The sequence below is a fragment of the Podarcis raffonei genome, chromosome 12 (genome assembly GCF_027172205.1).
Source record: "Podarcis raffonei isolate rPodRaf1 chromosome 12, rPodRaf1.pri, whole genome shotgun sequence".
Lineage (NCBI taxonomy): Eukaryota > Metazoa > Chordata > Lepidosauria > Squamata > Lacertidae > Podarcis > Podarcis raffonei.
Genome location: NC_070613.1, coordinates 44847972 through 44865544, shown reverse-complemented (window position 1 = coordinate 44865544; position 17573 = coordinate 44847972). Strand labels below are relative to the sequence as shown.

At 43.3% G+C, this 17573-nt stretch overlaps 1 long non-coding RNA gene across 1 annotated transcript in view; it reads left to right on the top strand.

Moving 5' to 3' along the window:
* The window catches only part of LOC128424435 (uncharacterized), a 103439-nt gene that overhangs the window by 23845 nt on the left and 62021 nt on the right, over positions 1 to 17573 (top strand). The window contains exon 2 of the long non-coding RNA XR_008333020.1: positions 5467 to 5531. This is a non-coding gene — a long non-coding RNA (uncharacterized LOC128424435). The remainder of the gene's footprint in view (positions 1 to 5466; positions 5532 to 17573) is intronic.

Sequence of the window (17573 nt, the reverse complement as noted above, 5' to 3'; positions counted from 1 at the left end):
TAATCCGTTCCGGAAGTCCGTTCCAAAACCAAAGTGTTCCAAAACCAAGATGTGCTTTCCCATAGAAAGTAATTCAAAATGAATTAATCCATTCCAGACTTTTAAAAACAGCAATTTAACATGAATTTTACTATCTAACAAGACCATTGATCCATAAAATGAAAGCAATAATCAATGTACTGTACTATAAAAAAATAATACAGGATTGTAGATGATAAAAATGAAAATTTATTTATTTTTCTTCCCTGCACTGATGACAGTCATTGTTTGGATGGGGGGCTTTTATCCATTTTTGCAGTCACACAATCAATCAGTAGCTGAACTAGGTTCCACACAGTGACAAAAACAAATTAACCAAAAAAGCCTCAAAAACAAAAACGTAAATTAAATAGCAAAAACAAAAGCACCAAACGGAAGTCCGTTTGACTTGCGAAATGTTCGAAAACCAAGCCGCAGCTTCTGATTGGTGCAGGCACCCCAGAAACAATAGCCGACAAAACTTTCAAAAACTGGAACACTTCTGGGTTTTCGGCGTTTGGGAACCAAAGTGTTTGAGAACCAAAGCATTTGAGAACCAAGGTACCACTGTATTAAAGTGCTAAGTAACTAGAGACAGGTGGCTGCCAGAAAGGAATTGGTAGTCACTGTCGGCCCCCCTCCCCAGCCAGTCACGGCCATTTGTGGAGGCTTGCCCCGAACCCCTTTGTCCTCTTCCTCTCCTGCCTGTTGCAGTGAGCAGGACTTGGGGAGCAGAGTGGATAAAAATGACCGGAATGCTTCATTGCCGCCTCCTGATTCAGCAATAAAAGTGCAGTCTGGTAGCCCTGTGGCTTTCATCAGTTTGAGAGCTGCCACCTGTCCACTTTCCTGGATTGTTATTCTCTGCTTGGAAGGGTGCATGTTGCAGTCCCTCTGTACCAAGATGTTAACTGGCTGAACCTGGGTTGAGCTTCTGCACCATCATGTTTCCAGTAAGCCTCCATAATTGAATTGCTGGGTATGTGGAGTCATCTCACAGGCCTGTTTGCACTACTCAGCTTCAGGTGAAACTTCCCTTGCAGTCCACGTTTGAAGTTTGCCAGACACCGGGCACATTTTGCACCTGGCTGCAAAATGCCAGGGATGCGGGTGGCGCTGTGGGTTAAACTACAGAGCCTAGGGCTTGCTGATCAGAAGGTCGGTGGTTTGAATCCCCGCGACGGGGTAAGCTCCCGTTGCTCGGTCCCTTCTCCTGCCAACCTTGCAGTTTGAAAGCATGTCAAAGTGCAAGTAGATAAATAGGTACCACTCCGGCGGGAAGGTAAACGGCGTTTCCGTGCGCTGTTCTGGTTCTCCAGAAGCGGCTTAGTCATGCTAGCCACATGACCCGGAAGCTGTCTGCGGACAAACACCGGCTCCCTCGGCCAATAAAGTGAGATGAGCGCCGTAACCACATAGTTGGCCGCGACTGGACCTAATGGTCAGGGGTCGCTTTACCTTTGCTATCGGCCACTTGCAACCCAGTGAAGATGCCCAGGTGCCAGAATGGTGCTTGACGTCTCCATCCTCTGGAGGTGCATTGTGCCTGGGGACTCTTGGATCTTGACTGTTTTCACACACTAATACCACATCCTATAGTATTTTACACAGTCCTATGTAGTGCAGCATAACTTTTAGGGTGAATATCGACAAGTATCTGTCTCATAAGAGGCCCTGGCTCATATTACAGTTTTGTGGGGATGGTGCACTAGGCCATGACCCATCCTTGTGCTCTGCTAGTGTGTTTAGCCATCATATTTGACCAGTAAGTGAACTCGTCCAGAGAGTTAAACTGAATGATCATCCAAGCCCATAGTGGTCCCTGGAAACCTGCCTTGGCAATCATTGTGTCTGTAAATAAATTAAGGTGTCATTGGCTCCCTACCATTCATTTGCTAGACTACAACTCCCATCATTCCTGGCCATTCATAATGCTAATATTTTAGGATCAGGCTTTTTGCACACAGCTGTAAAGTTCTATAAAGCCATAAGCTTCCATGCAGGTTGGTAGTGACACACAAACACAAAATGTAATATTGTGCACCTGACGGCATTTCCATGCCGTTTCCTTGCATTTTGCACCTGGACAGAGTTTTAACCGCAAGTCTTCTGTCCTTCCTGGAACTGTTGTTGGGGTTTTTTTAATTACTATTGTAAAATTATTGTGAAAAATTCACGCTGCCATTGATGCAAAAGGCAGCTCAGAATGAAAAGGAGCCTTTGCTTTGTATGGACGAAAGGGTGTGGCTTAGGAACCAGATGATGGGAGAAGAAAAATGCTCTTTGTTCTGCAGTCAGGTAAAGCAGGTGGCTTTGCTAACTAGCCTGATCTGGGATTTGGTATAAAAATGCAGTAAAAACTTGGTTCTCAGTCGTATTTGAAGAAGTAAACCTGGAAAATGTAGTAATTGCCAGTGGTTCCACTACAGCTCCCGATACGTGGAATCCACTAGTGTATAAGCTGCAAGTTTGCTTTTTTTAAAACCCTATTTTGTTTCATTGTTGTTTATAAATGGCTACTTTGATTTACTGTTAAATTACTGCAGTTTTTAACACTTTATTGTCCCAAAAACTTCGTGTATCAGGTCCAAGCGTTGTCATTTTTCTGTAGTATAGATGTGTACAGTGCATACAAATTCTAGCATTCACCCGATGGAGGGGGTTGTGTTGGGTGGGACTGCTTTGCTGGAATAGTGTGAAAACATGTGTGTAGCCAAGGGGGGCAAGGAGGCAGCTGCCCCCCCATAATCAGTGAAAATCAGTACAAATGAGGTTCTCCCCCCCAACAAAAGTGTGCCCCCCCAAAAAAATCCCGGCTAAGCCCATGTGTGAAAAGTGAATAGATGGGAACTGAGGGCTATTGGATGTGGGGGGAATGGATTGTAGTCATACATTTTTGTCAAATCTGAAAATTGGAAATTAGATCCCCCCCCCCCTTATAGCTGGAGGTCTAGACAAGTAAACCTCCCTCCTCAAATCTACTTTCTTCTTCCTTTTATTAGCCTGCATTAGAATTTAACCCATGTTTTAGATCGATCTTGTGAAGAAAATCCATGCAAAAGAACATAGTAAATATTCACGGTGGAATCACTGCAGGCTTTTTCTTTCTGTCTTTTTTTTTTTAAGTCCCTGCGTAAATCGGGATTACAAAGTCTTTGTTTGCGCAAAGCAAATTGAAACACGTACACAACCCATTACAATAAGAAACGAACAGGGTGTTTCTCCTGTTCTCTGTGAATCCTGTGCAAATAGCCAGATTCCGTGCTTTTGAAATTCTTTTGAGTGCAGGTATTTCCCCAATTTTTCATCGCTCCTGATTCCCTTTCTGGAGATGAATGAAGACAGACCAGTTTTTCAATTGAATCTTACACTGGCCCTTGCCGTGACTCGCTGGCCTCCGCAGCAGTGGCTGTTCACAATTTCGTAGTCAAAAAAGCAACCTTTCAGATCAGTTACCTCCTGTCAAGAGCTAATTTTCCAACAGTCAGGCTTTATCTAGATAAATAATTAGAGAGGGAGATGAAGACTGTCGTGCTGAGTCTGTCTGTCTGTGACACAGTTAATACAGTCGATCTCTGTGCTTTTTCATTTCTGCAGAATGCTTGCAGTGCCTGTCTCATTAAAAAAAAATCTGTATAGAGGCAATGGGCAATGGGCAACAAAGCCAATTGCTTTGCATTTGTCTCGGATGAATTAATGACACTTCTCATGTATTTGTCAGAAGTAAGCAAACAGCTGCATCTTGCATCAGGAACAGAGAAAATCCTGCCTTGCTGGCTTATTCCAAGGCCTTCTACATGGCCATGAAAAAGCACCCGGTGCATAGTCTATAAGAATATGTAGCACTGTATATTTTAATTTAAGCAGCAAACAAAATCAGTTAAACTTTAACATTCGCCTTTTCTGCATTGGACAAAAGAGCCTTTTTCGCTGCCATTCCCTGGGCTGAAAGCTAAATTTAGCTGGGAATCATGTAACGTGACACTAGAGAGACAGGAGAGAGATGCACACATGTACAGATATTTAATGAGTAGACACTATTGTGAAATATCTTGCACTGTAGCTGCGATTCTCTCTCTCTCTTTCATAGATCCCCATTCAGTTAAGCTGTATTATTGATGCAAACTCCAAAGAACATGTAGTAGTATATTGACAAGTACACATCCCCCCATGTACTGCTATCGAAAGGGTGTTTGGAAACCCTTTAGTTCTCTCTATTCCTTGGTGGTAGCTTCGGCAACATTTCCTAGTAAGATCTGGTTTTAAAAACGGATCGATATCTCTGTGCTTGTGTCTGTTGACCACTTTAAAGTGTGCTTGCCCTACACAATACCTCGAGGAGGCATGCCACTTCCTTAGGAAACCCAGATATTTAATAATAATAATAATAATAATAATAATAATAATAATAATAATAATAATAATAATTAATTTACTATTTATACCCCACCCATCTGGCTGGGTTTCCCCAGCCACTCTAGGCAGCTTCCAACAAAATATTAAAATACTGCAATACATCAAACACTAAAATTCACTGCCTAGCACTTCAGCATACTTTATTATCTCATTCTTTCACAAATCAGAGGGCTGAAGTCTTCCCCCCGCCCCAGATCCTAAATATACTGTCTCTGCCACAGAAGGCACATAATTTCCAGCCCCTCCATTTAAGTAGCATGCCATGGATTATTTTAATTCTTGATTCTATGCATCGTTTTACATAAGGTAGAAAAGATGTTCCAAATGAACATTTCCAACCATAATAATCATTTTTTAAATGTTCTTTTATTTGGGAAGTAGCCCTGTGGCTGGACGTCTCTGCTGCACTTCTTTTCCGTTACTGCAATCGTTCGCTGCCCTGAATCAATTTCTGCGACTCACATTGGTATATTGAAGGGTGGGGTCCCAGCAGCGGATATGCATATGGTGGAAGGGGTGGAGAAACGTGGCTGTTCTGCCAGCCCAGGGACCATGGAGGCAGTTGCCTGCTATCTTGTGGTTTTTCGTTTTTTAAAAAAGCAAAAACTAAACTCCTTTGCGCTTCCATATGATAGGAAAGCAAAAGGCTTTCTTTCCAATATAATGGAGCCATTAACATCTATTAATAATGCAGACAGGGTAAGTAGCTGGAGTTGGCGATCCCAAGGGGCCTCGTGAAACAGATGTGCACTGTATCTTCCCGGATTTGATGGCTGCTGGGGTCGAGGGGGTCGCTGTGGTTCCTGTTTATTTCCTCTGGCAGTGGTTTTCTAATTTAAGCACCTCTGTCTCCTGGCTACAGTAGCCTGCTGTGATGCAGAGGTGGGGAGAGAAGGAGAGAGTGGGGAGAGAGGGAGAAAGGGAGAGAGAGTAAGAGTAGGAGATGGGTGCCAGCACAGATTGGTAGTGCCTCTGCATAGCTCCCAAGCTGACCTATTCCCCTCTTTTCTCCTCTTTGCCTTTTCTTCGCAGAGGCATCCGTGTCGGGGGAAGCTGAACGGTAGAGCGGCTTCTCCTTTTGTTAACGTGTTGGAAAGGTAAGCGCCTTCCTTGTTGCCGACTTGGAATACTGCTGTGTTGTGCATGCATCTTACCGGAGACGGGATATAAAGCCCCTTGGAAAACCTGTCCCGTCTTGTGTCATTCAACACAATGCTGTAAGTAAGCCTGAAAATGGAGATAGCCTTATTTCTCTCCTCCTCCTGCTCCTCCGCCGGCCCACCCCCCACCCCGCACCCCGCACCCCCCACCCCACTTCGTCTTCTTTTTCCAAACAAGACCCGGTGTTTCAGTTTGAATCTGCTCTGTTCCTGACAGCTGTTCTGAATTGACAGGGGCGTTTGGAGAGAACGGATTCCCCACCTCTTTTAGCTGTTTAGGGTTAGGGGAATGACAGCAGGCTGCCTTTTTAAAAAAAGAAAGTTCCGAAAGGAAACGTTCCATTGTATCTTTGCACTTCCTGGGATCGCGCAATCACCCACCTGCCTAAACAAAAGCTTTTGTTCCGTGTGCGCTGATTTCTAATATGCTATGTAAAGCAGCCGTGTGATTTGCATGATTTCAGGGGGCTAGGCTCGGTGTAAGGCAAAACAGCAGATGTAAATGTCTGTAGTTGGACACAGCTGGGTTGCAGCATTGTCTTGTGCGCTCGCAGTATAATGCAGAGGAATGCATTTCCGGATAGATTGTCAAGAGACATGTTTTAAAACACTGCCACTGCCTTCCATCACTCATTCAGTCCCCTGCAGCAACAGAATAGTACTGGAAGTTCTGAGCTGTGCAGGGCAAATAGCATAACTTGTCTGGAACGAGAAGAGTAATTTCCCGTATTATATGGGTTGCTAAACATTGTTGCAAATAATGTGGAAAGGGAAACCCGGCTGCATTCGCTCTCTCCTCTTGTCTTAAGGCAATCTCTGCTTGCATCGAGTTCTTGGGATGTATATTGTGCATCGGGTAGCGAGAAATAATAAGGAGATGGTGGATTTCTCCATTTTCTTTAGGAGATACAGGAATTGTGTGTGTGTGTGTGTGTATGCATCACCTTGTCTATAAATTACAGCGAATTGGAACTATAAGCACGTTCTTGGGCAGTAAGTTTTTTTTAAAAAAGCCATTGTGGCTTTTTGTTCATTCTTCATCCATATTCCTCTTATCCCCATAAGCACTGATGCATACAAGCTGTCCCAATGTAAAAAGTGTCCCATTAAAAGAATTTTTAAAAATAGCCTGTATCATCAGTAACAAATGTATTCTTTATTTTGACAAACATTTTATATTTTTTAAAATCTGCAGACTTCTCCATTTTTCTTAAGCGAGGGGGAGTTCTGATCTCTCAAAACTGAGCTTGCTTTGTTTAATTTGCAAAGTATACCATATGCATGCATTCATGTCCGTAACATCCCCGTAGGTTAATTCAAGTCTAAGGGTATAACAAAGGAACAAGAGAGATGCATTAATATTTTCGAAGAAAAAACTGAGGACAAAATACAACTTGGACTTCTAAAAATACATGGGTGGTATTGTAATGGCGATGTATTCTTGACAGATATGTAAGTTCGGCAATAATATTCACCTGTTTTAAAATGGTAAAGAAATTCTGTTTTATGAGTTTTGTTGATGACTGCATTGAACACCGATTCATAATCATGTACCATTTTTATTGGGAACCTTCTGTTGCACTAGGCTGGATTTGCAAGGATAATGAAAGTTAAAAATTAGATTTGTCAGGGTGACAAAACAGCAGAGTATAATAATATAGGTTATTTTCCTTTATCATAGTGGGTGAAGTCAGTGCTTCAATTTATTGATGAATTCCACAGCAGGGCTTATATAGGGTGAAAATAGTTTATCAACTTTGCTGCTCAGATCTGTGGGTTTTATTTTAAAAACGGGAAGGCTAAAGTTAGTTCTTCAGTTGCCATGACTAATTCTTTACCCCCTAGAATTATCCTATTGTTTCCAATGGAATGATTGCATTTGCAAAGGTCCAACTTACTGCTCCTCAGAATAAGGGGAGACTCTAAACAACTAGTGATTGCTCTATGAAAATCTTGGTTTTATTTTATGCAAAACGAATAACTTTAAACCTTACTCTGAATTCACATACATACCAATTCAGACAAGGAAGGCTGCAGAATGGATTGCTGAAGTCTTAACACAATGTCAAAACTACTAAAACTTGCAATTATATATTTTTTAAAATTTTACTTGTCTGTTGTGGCACCACCTGCTCTGCAGGCAGGATACAATTCTATGTACTTCTCTGATTTGGGGATATTTATGTTTTAAGCAAGTACAAAATGGCGTACAGATTCATATATATATATATATATATATATATATATATATATACACACATACATACATACATATATACACACAGACATATATTCTCAAACCTAAGATTTAAGGGGAGAAATTTACAAAACAGAATTCTAAATTCAGTGAAGTGGTGGTGCCTGTATCTCTTGGTATTCTTGCCAAGTGTGTGGTTTTCTTTTTTTAAGGAAGCAGAAGAATAAATACATCTGGGAAATTTTCATTATGCCTGTTGAGACACCTTTTGCTGTAAACCTACGTTCTATAGGAAACAAAGGAAAGATCCTCTTTCCTTTGTTAATATCGTTTATCATCTTTAACTCATTAGCTGCTGAAGGTGTTACTTGAAACAGTGAGTCTTTTTCCCTATCTGTAACCTTTGTAGCTGGAATATACACAAATGTTGTCGTGTATAGGATTGTAGATATTAGTAGAGGATTACTAACCATAATAATAAATGCTTTACAGAGAAAATTGGAGATTAACACCCTATACCACAAAGGTCTATTACACAGATAGAAAGGGATTGTTGTGTTTGGTTTCAGCTCTTGTTACTTTACGCTGGGAGAAAGAAGAGTGGAATGGAATATACTGAAGTGTCACCAAGACAAGTACTTGCACAAGAGTGATTTGAATTAGCAGTTCTTGGGAGTAGAGAGAGACATTGTTTTTTATGTTTAAGTAGTAGCAAGTGATTTTAACATTGGAGCAAACTCCATTCTTTATATAACATGCAAATAAGTTCTTTTTCATAAATAGTGCCACAAGCTGATATAACAAAGGAAGACAGAAATCCATTGCTTGTCTACACAGTTCTTATTTGCTTTAAAATGTAGCATTTTAAGTCTCTTCGCAGATTTCTTTGTCAGATAGCATTCTTGTTGTGTGTGGCTCCCTCCTCCTGTGTCTTGAACTAGTGAGACATTGCCTCTGATGTTTAAACTTTGATTAAAAACACACACACACAGAGTGAATGTTTCAAGACGGTGTTTTGTTTAACCAGAATACCAACAATACTTCATGGTAAACTTGCAAAATGATCCTCTGAGAGGACTTAGGTTTTGTGATTTTTTTCTTGTGTTTGTCTCAAAGGGGGAAGAAACGCTTCAAATGAGCAGAACCAGTTTGGCTTTTAAATGCCTTTTTTAAAACATGATTGAACACTTCTGGAAAAGATTCTGATTCACAGTACCTAGTGGTCCTTTCAACAAACAGTACTGAAGACAGGCCATAGTTTATTGTGACACCTGAATGCAGCCACTGGGTGACCTGCCGTCTTGTTGATTTGTGCAAATTGGCCCTTGGCATGATTCTTCTGCACAGGCATGTTCCTGTGTTGTGTGAACCCATGCCACGAGTGTTGACCTGCAAATATGAAACAACCATTCACAAACCAAATGCTGCACAGAGAGCTAACTTTCAACAGAGCCATGAGATGTCAAGTGATGGACATACATGTGTAAATTCAAGCCTCATTTATATAGCGCACCTCATCAGGGGTGCTTTAGGAAGCAATGCAAGCAAGAAGACAGGCCTGGGGAGTTTTCGGTCTTTCTTTCTTTTTACAGTAGGAGATCACAAAGGGAGATTGGCACCAGGCCGCTGAATGTGAGCAAAGGCTGTTACATGAACTTTGGTTAGAATTCCGTAGCCTTATCTCAACAGAAACCCAAAGGCTTCATGGGAAATATGATGTTCTGGGAGGACAAGGGATGTGGCACCAAGCCTAATTCTTAGTGAGATGTTTAGATGGGATTAGACATGTATAAGACTGTATTGTCTCGTCTGTTACACCGAATGCAAGGGGTGCTGTGCATTGAGAAATGGTGTGGTTCTTCTGAGTCTATACTGTGCTAGTTGGGCGCATAGGCAGCTCCCTATGTATATCATGCACCTTTTAGTGGTGCTTACACAGGATAAAAGTGTTTCAGACTAACCCATTGGGGCTGCCCCCAAACCTTCTTCCCACACTGCATTGTTCTATGCAAAGCGACTAGGGGAAAAGGTGTGTCATCATTTTGCTAACACCAGTCCCTTCTGTCACGTGTGGACTTCTTATTGGATGTAGCCCACAAATCATCAGTGCCTGCTTGTCCTGTTTTGATTGATGTGTTTCAGCTTGAAGACGAGGGCTGAGCCCCAACTTTGCTAATGAAGCAATTGTAAGATTGCTTTTTTTTTAAAAAAAAGCACTGTTTGGACTATACCATCCTTGATCATTTTTGGCCAGCCTCTAACATCACAATTTTTGGAGTAAGGTGTTAGAGCAAGTTGGTGGCAACTCAACTTCAGACTTTCTTGAATGCTCCTGATTATTTAGATCTTTTCCAGTTTAGATTCAGGTCCATTTTGGGGTGAAACTGGCTTGGTGGATGCCTTACCAACTTAAAGTCTGGTGGAATGAAAATGCCTTAACCAACCATATAGTGGGGACTGTGTGTCTGTTGGATTTTGGAACTCTCTGTACCTTTGAGCATGGAATCCTTCTGGGCATGAAGCAGTGTTCTCTGGTAGCTTTGATCCAATCTAGTTAGATGGTGGTGTTGATGGTCTTCTGTTGGATCACTTGGCCAATGGGATCCCTCGGGGCTCCATTTTGACCTCCGTGCTGTTTAGCATCTCCATTAAAACTGCAGAGAATGGTCATCGGTAGTTTGAGTGTTGGATGCCAGTAGTATGCTAGCAGGCCCAGCTGCATCTCATTTGCAGTTGATCCAAGGAGCCTGTAGGGATCCTCCTGAACTGGTAGCATCTAAGTTCAGTGATGGATGAGATGGGGGCTTAAAGACAGAAGAGTTTGATCCAACTGAGACAGAAGCGCATCTAATTAGTAGATATGCTGACCCAGGATTAGAAGCTCAGGGCAGCACTATCTATAAAAGACCAGGTTTGCAGTTTTGGGGTTCTCTTGAACCCAGTGGAGTTCCTAGATGACCACCGAGACAGATATGGTTGGTGGGGTGCCTGGTCAAGCATAGCACCTTGACTGTGGAACTCCATCCCAAGAGAGATTAGACAATATTCTTCTGTTGCCTTTTAGATTGTTGGTTAAGACATTTTCATTCCACCAGACTTTAAGTCTAGTTGTTGTTGTTTTAAATAGTTTTAATTGTCTTGCTGTGACTTTTAACGCTTTCTGCTTTTAAAAGTGTTTTGAGATTTTACTGTTGTAAAATCAGCCTGGGTGTGGGGGCTTGCTTGTACTGAAAAGTGGTATAAAAATGTTTTTGTAAATAACAAGCAAAAATCTCTACATACACAGGCACCTGTAAATCTGTGGCCATCTAGATATCATTGGGTGCCAGTCCCCACCCACCCCAGCCACCATGACCAATGGGAATTGTGGCCTTCCAGATGTTGCTGAACCACACCTCCCATTTGCCATGTTGCTGGGACTGATAGAGGTTGGAGCCCAACATCTGGAGGGCCTAAGGTCCCACATCCCTGTCTTATGACTTACAGGTATCAAGTGCACAAAAAACTAGGACATACAATAACTCAAAATAGCCCTGTGCAGTTATGACATAGAAAGGCAAAGAGAGCAGAAAATTATACCCTTTTACCAGAGAGGTTTTTTGTTTGTTTTGCATTTGGAGAGATGTGCTTCTGGTATGATTAGGTATTGAATTGATAACACTAAGAGGGTGAGTTGACCAGTATGAGCTGCAGGCATAGGGGTACCCTTTTCTCATAATTCTTGAATAGTTTTCTAGTAGTCTTGGACCTAAACACAATACCATGTTGAATTCATTGTGAATTAAATAGAGTATAGAAATTTTCATATCAAAAGTGGAGCCGGACTACAGGGCCTATCAAGTATTATGAGAGCTTTGTAATTGGATTACAATTAGCACAGGTGACTTCAGCTGTGTAACAGGAAATAGGTTATATACTGAATTGCTTCTATTTTCAGTACTTATTTCCTTACCCTTTATGATAGGCTTCCTCAAACTCGGCCCTGCAGATGTTTTCAGCCTACAAGTCCCATGATCCCTAGCTAGCAGGACCAGCGGTCAGGGATGATGGGAATTGTAGTCTCAAAACATCTGGAGGGCCGAGTTTGAGGAAGCCTGCCTTATGACACGGAGAGAAGTGTGACACACATGCTGCCCATTCAATTTAAAACTATCTACTGAATCCAGGGGTCAGCAAACTTTTCTAGCAGGGGGCCAGTCCACTGTCCTTCAGACCTTGTGGGGGGCCGGACTATATTTTGAAGGGGAAAAAATGAACAAATTCTATGCCCCACAAATAACCCAGAGTTGCATTTTAAATAAAAGGACACATTCTACTCATGTAAAAACACGCTGATTCCTGGACCGTCCGTGGGCCGGATTTAGAAGGCGATTGAGCCGGATCCATCCCCTGGGCCTTAGTTTGCCTACCCATGACTGAATCCATCTCCCAAAACAAGAGGCATTGCACTCCTAAGCATACACTAGGTACAGCTGGAGCAAGTGGTCTTCCACCCCTCTACATATTTGAACAAAGGCACTTTTGACATATTTAACTTTTTCTTTATCATCAGTCTGTCTGTCTGCAGAGCAGCGGCCTCATTTCTGTCTGCCTCTCTCTGGCGACAGTACTAGGACAAGAAAGAATTCGTAACTCCATCAACATTAAAGGGACTTGCTGCAAATGCAACAGCCACATTCAGACAATCAAATCACACAAGTGGCGTGTGCTTTCTGTGAGTGGGGAAAGATGCTCGAAAGCTATACTTGGCTATAGTTTCCCATTGTATCAGAACTGAGAAACTATGGGTAATAGCTTAGGGGCTCATTGACTAGCAAATGGTTGAACTAGTAGCATCATGACATTTAGTGGTATTTCTTTAATCGTCAAAGGGTTTAGCAAATAATTAACAAGGTTGCTGGGAGCTACTTTGTGGCCCCGGTTGAACAAAGCCTTGAACCATTCAGGGGAAAAAACTACCACTATTACCACTAAGTAATACGCCCTGAGATGGTAACTAGCCTGTGTTTGGTTGGATTCATTCTGAGTGTTCTGCCACTGGCATTCCAGACTGCTTCATCACTCCAGCTCCCTAGTAAACCAAGGAACCAATTGGGTTCTGTTCCAGCTTGCTCCAACCTGTGCCCTCCAGCTGTTTTTCAGTACAACTCCCCACACAGCTGTGCTTACTGGGGCTGATGGGATTCTAAACATCTGGAGGACATCAGCTTGGGGGAAGGCTGCTCAGTTCAGAGGGAGAGGAAACTTGGTGAGCCTATCAAGTACCTGAATCAGCTCCCCATCCCATCGAGGCAAAGGTGGGGAACCTGACTACGACTCCCATTCTCCCTGGCCATGCTGCTTGTGGACGATGGGAGATGGAGTCTAGCAACCTTTGGAGGGCCACAGGCTCCCAACCACTCCTGTATCGTGTGTCTTCAGACCACAGGTTCTCCATCCCTGCCATAGCCTGGCAGGGTTTGCAGAACTGGGGAAAGGCTGTTTGCTCCTTTGAGCAGCCCCTATGCAAGTTCTTATAATACTCTTCCCCATGAGCAAAGGCCAGACTTAACAACCAAGGCCTGTTACTCTACCTTGGATCCCCAGCTGTTGTTGGACTACAGCTCCCATCACCCCTGACCACTGGTCCTGCTAGCTAGGGATGATGGGAGTTGTAGTTTGAGCAGTGTGGCAACAGTGTCTCTCAGACTTGGGTCTCCTGCTGTTTTTGGACTACAATTCCCATCATCCCTGACCACTGGTCCTGCTAGCTAGGGATGATGGGAGTTGTAGTCCAAAAACAGCTGGAGACCCAAGTTTGGGAAACACTGCAAGGAAAGTTGTACTTGCATAGAAGCAACATTTCAACAGCAGATACAAGAGGACATATGGTTGCCCCTGGGCCATATTGCCTGCCCCTCCCCACAAAACAAAAGTCATTTTGCTGGCGATTGCTGCAACATAGCCTCTTGGCTTCTGTTCAGGGTCGTCCGTATTCTCATGCCCCTCCTCAAGCAGCATCTAAAAGGTATTCCCACCAGTTCCTTTGCAATTTGCAGGTGCATGAACACTCTCTCGCTTTGTTTGCCTTTCTGGGTCAAACAATATGAATATTTGCTGTGGGGAGAGTTGCAGGAACAAAAAGCTAGATATCCGCAGGGTAAAAAATGGCACTGTTTGCTTTAAATCGGCTCTCTGTCTTCTTCTTTTTAAGTCAGCTAGCTAGCGGTTTTGCATTCACACTAAGCTCTCCTGTCTTTTTGTTCTCAGGGACTGGATGCTTGACTTCCCAGTCTTGTCCGTATTAAATGAGAGCTTGTAGATATCCATACAGTATATACAACAACAAATTCTTTACCTGGCTGCTGGTGTTAGGATCGATGACGGATTCTAAAATGCATGTGGGTTACGCACAGGTGACTATCCATAGGGAACCATCCTTGGCATTAGCCACACCTATAAACAGGTTGTGCTGCCCTGGCATCCACCCCGTTCATTGCTCTCTCTTCAGTCCAATCCTTTCTCTTTTTTTCCCCTTTAAGAAATGGGGTTTAAAATTGCTTTCTCTCCCCCTTTTGTTCCTTCTGTTGAAGATATTAATTATGCCTCTATTACGGCACTGCTAGGTTGTCGTGTACCGAAAAATACTTTGGCGTTTTGAACACAAAGGAAAAAATAGCATTCTCTTCAGGAAACTGCTTGCAGTACTATCCGTTCGAGGTTGGAATGCTTGGCTGTTGTATCTGCGTGGGAAGAACAAAGAAGGGAAAGTTGAATAGGTGCTGGCGCCACCTTTCCTCTCCCCCACCCCCTGTCTACTTGTGAGCAGGGTGGTGTGCTAAAAACCAGCATTCGTTGCTCAGGAGATTCTGTTTCTGCACCCAGGAAGGCTGGGTTCTGCAACCTGTATGAATTAATGCAAAGGTGCACAGCATATCTTACTTCGGATCATTTATTCTGCCACCCACATGACAAGGGAAAATCAAAAGCGTTCCTTCAGGCTGGAAATTTTATCTAGCGACACCTCTCCTGTGAGTTCAGCAGCCATATCATCTCAAGCATGAAAGGAGCAGAAGCTTCCTTTAAGAAAAAAAAAGGAAAAAAAGACAACAGCAATTAACGGATTCTGAGAAAGCACAGTTCTGCACCCAGTAGAATTTTCTGCATTCTCCCCTCCTGACCACCCCAGCAATCTCAGCATCAAATTGCACAAAACCTTGGTATTTCCTGCTTTCTTACTGCTACTAGGTGGTCTTTCCTTCGGGGAATGGGAGTTTGCCACAGAGACCTTTTTGATGATGCAAGGCTCCATTGTTTCCTATAATGCAAGCTTCTTGTGCAACTGTTTGGAGACTGGTGTCTACCTTCTCCATCAACCCCCCCCCCCCGTCCTGTCAATGTGTCTGAATTGGCTTGGTCAAAGGCTCAGAATGTGAGTGTGTGGTGGTCATGGAATCTATGCTCCATTTTCAGACATTCTTACAATGGTTTATACCACAGCCTTCCCCATCCTGTTGTCCTCCAGATGTTTTAGACTACAACTCCCATCATGCTCCTGACCATTAGCCATGCTGCCTGGGCTTGATAGGACTGGTAGCCCAACAGCATCTGTGGGGGCATATAAAAGCCCTGCTGGTGCATCAAGCCAATCTCGTCTAGCATCTTGCCTTCCACAGTGGCTAACCAGAAGCCTCTGGAATGCCCTCAAGCTGGTTGAAGAAGCCTGGCTTACACCATCCTTGTGATCTCACCCCTTCCTCCTGACTGACCAATGATCATACCACCATGCATTCTGCCTGTGAACTTTTTTAGTGTCTGCTTGGGCAGGGAGTGGCAGCAACAAACCAACAACCTGTGTTTAAGCAAAGCGGATTTTCCAAGGAACCATTGTTAACAGGTGCTAAGGAAGTCTGAAAGCTGTGAACGCTGGTGTTTGGTGGTATATCAATATATTGTCCAAAACTGGCTTGAAGTCCATATCATGAAATCTGTTTCCTTATTTTTGATCTGGCAATATAACGCAAATCATAATGTGTGTGTGTTCTGCAAAAATCGCAGCCTGGGGAAAAACATGAAGCCAGCCAATGCCTCTATAGACCTCCGTCCTTCAGACATTGCGATATATCAGTATATTGCGATGTTTAGCTGGTGAGGTATCACAAAGTTGAAAACCAGATATCACCCAGCCCTAGTGAACATGTTTGTGTGTGTGCACTAGAGAAGCTAAATTCTTATTAACAAAGAGGTTGCATCTGTTTTGGCTTCACTGACACAAAACAAGAATATATTTGAAGGTATGACAGGAGCAAGCATGTGTTACATATCTCCAAATAATTGCTTCCCATTGCTCTTCAGCCTGGTCAGAGTTCAGTGGTGTGCTTCTCCCAAGACTTGTTCCCACTTCACTTTCCCTTGTGTAGGAAATGTATGCATTTAAGTGCTTTCCTGAACTGAGGTCAGTATCTGCATATTGAGCAGCAAAGTGCCTCCACTCCCCCACAACCAGTCTCGTCCTGACTTTTTGACAGCACACGTTTTTTTAAAACTTCGAAAGAAGCTGCAAAATAATGTGCAAGAGTTGCTGCTGTCTCGGGGCCACTTTAGGAAGAGTGTTCTGTCGTCCAAGCAGTGAAATGGCACTGCTTCAGTTACAAGCTGATGCCATAATGACTGCGACAAAATGTACAATGAGCCTAGGGTTCGCTGGATCTAAAAAGCGTGTTTGCACTGGTTTATTTTATTCTGACTGATCTCGATAGCCCGCTGGTGATATATGTGATTGCCGATTCTTTCCTTTCCCTCCACCAAGGCATTTAACAAATGCAAACAACTTGGGTGTAGAGGGGTGAGTGTGCAACACGCCTCACTTTGCAGCCATTGAGGGTTTAACTATGCATTACATTAATGGCGTAACTTGCAGGCACGTAAAGAAATGTTGAATTTTTAATCATGGATATGTGTGTGCGCGCACACACACACACACATCTGCATTGGAAACACTGTGCATGAGTAGGGGAGATTTAACACACACCCCTCCAACTGTGATCCTCATGGAAATCCCCCCCCCCATCTGCATTGCAATTAGAGACAAAAGAAATCTCTCACTGAAAGCAACTAGAATCAGCCCCACTCCCAATCACTAGTTGCAGTGCTGGGTGTCAGGAAAAGATTTCCATTGGAATCATGGCTGGAAGGGAAAGAGTTAAAGCTCTGACTTCCACCACCCATGTCGTCCATGCACCCATGCTCCTGATGGAAATTAAGGGGAGGCATGCAAACACCTTTTTCCTGGGGCAATCCAGCCTGGGAGTTGCTATGTCCTGCTCAGGTGTCTCCTTGCTATTTGCTGTTGGATCCTGGGGTCAGCACCTCTGCAGCTTTCATCATCGGTGCTCCTGGCCTTAGTGTAACCTCACATGGGACAAAGGGGTCCTGGTAACTGTTTGTGGTTGGAGCCACAGCGCATATGCTCATGCAAGACAGTGGTACCTCGGGTTAAGAACTTAATTCGTTCTGAAGGTCCGTTCTTAACCTGAAACTGTTCTTAACCTGAAACTGAGGTACCACTTTAGGTAATGGGGCCTCCCGCTGCCACCGCGCGATATCTGTTCTCATCCTGAAACAAAGTTCTTAACCCGAGGTACTATTTCTGGGTTAGTGGAGTCTGTAACCTGAAGCGTCTGTAACCTGAAGCACCTGTAACCCGAGGTACCACTGTACATGTGTTTATTCTCACACTTTGCATTTCCCCTTTGACATTTCTCTCTCTCTCTCTCTCTCTCTCTCTCTCACACACACACACA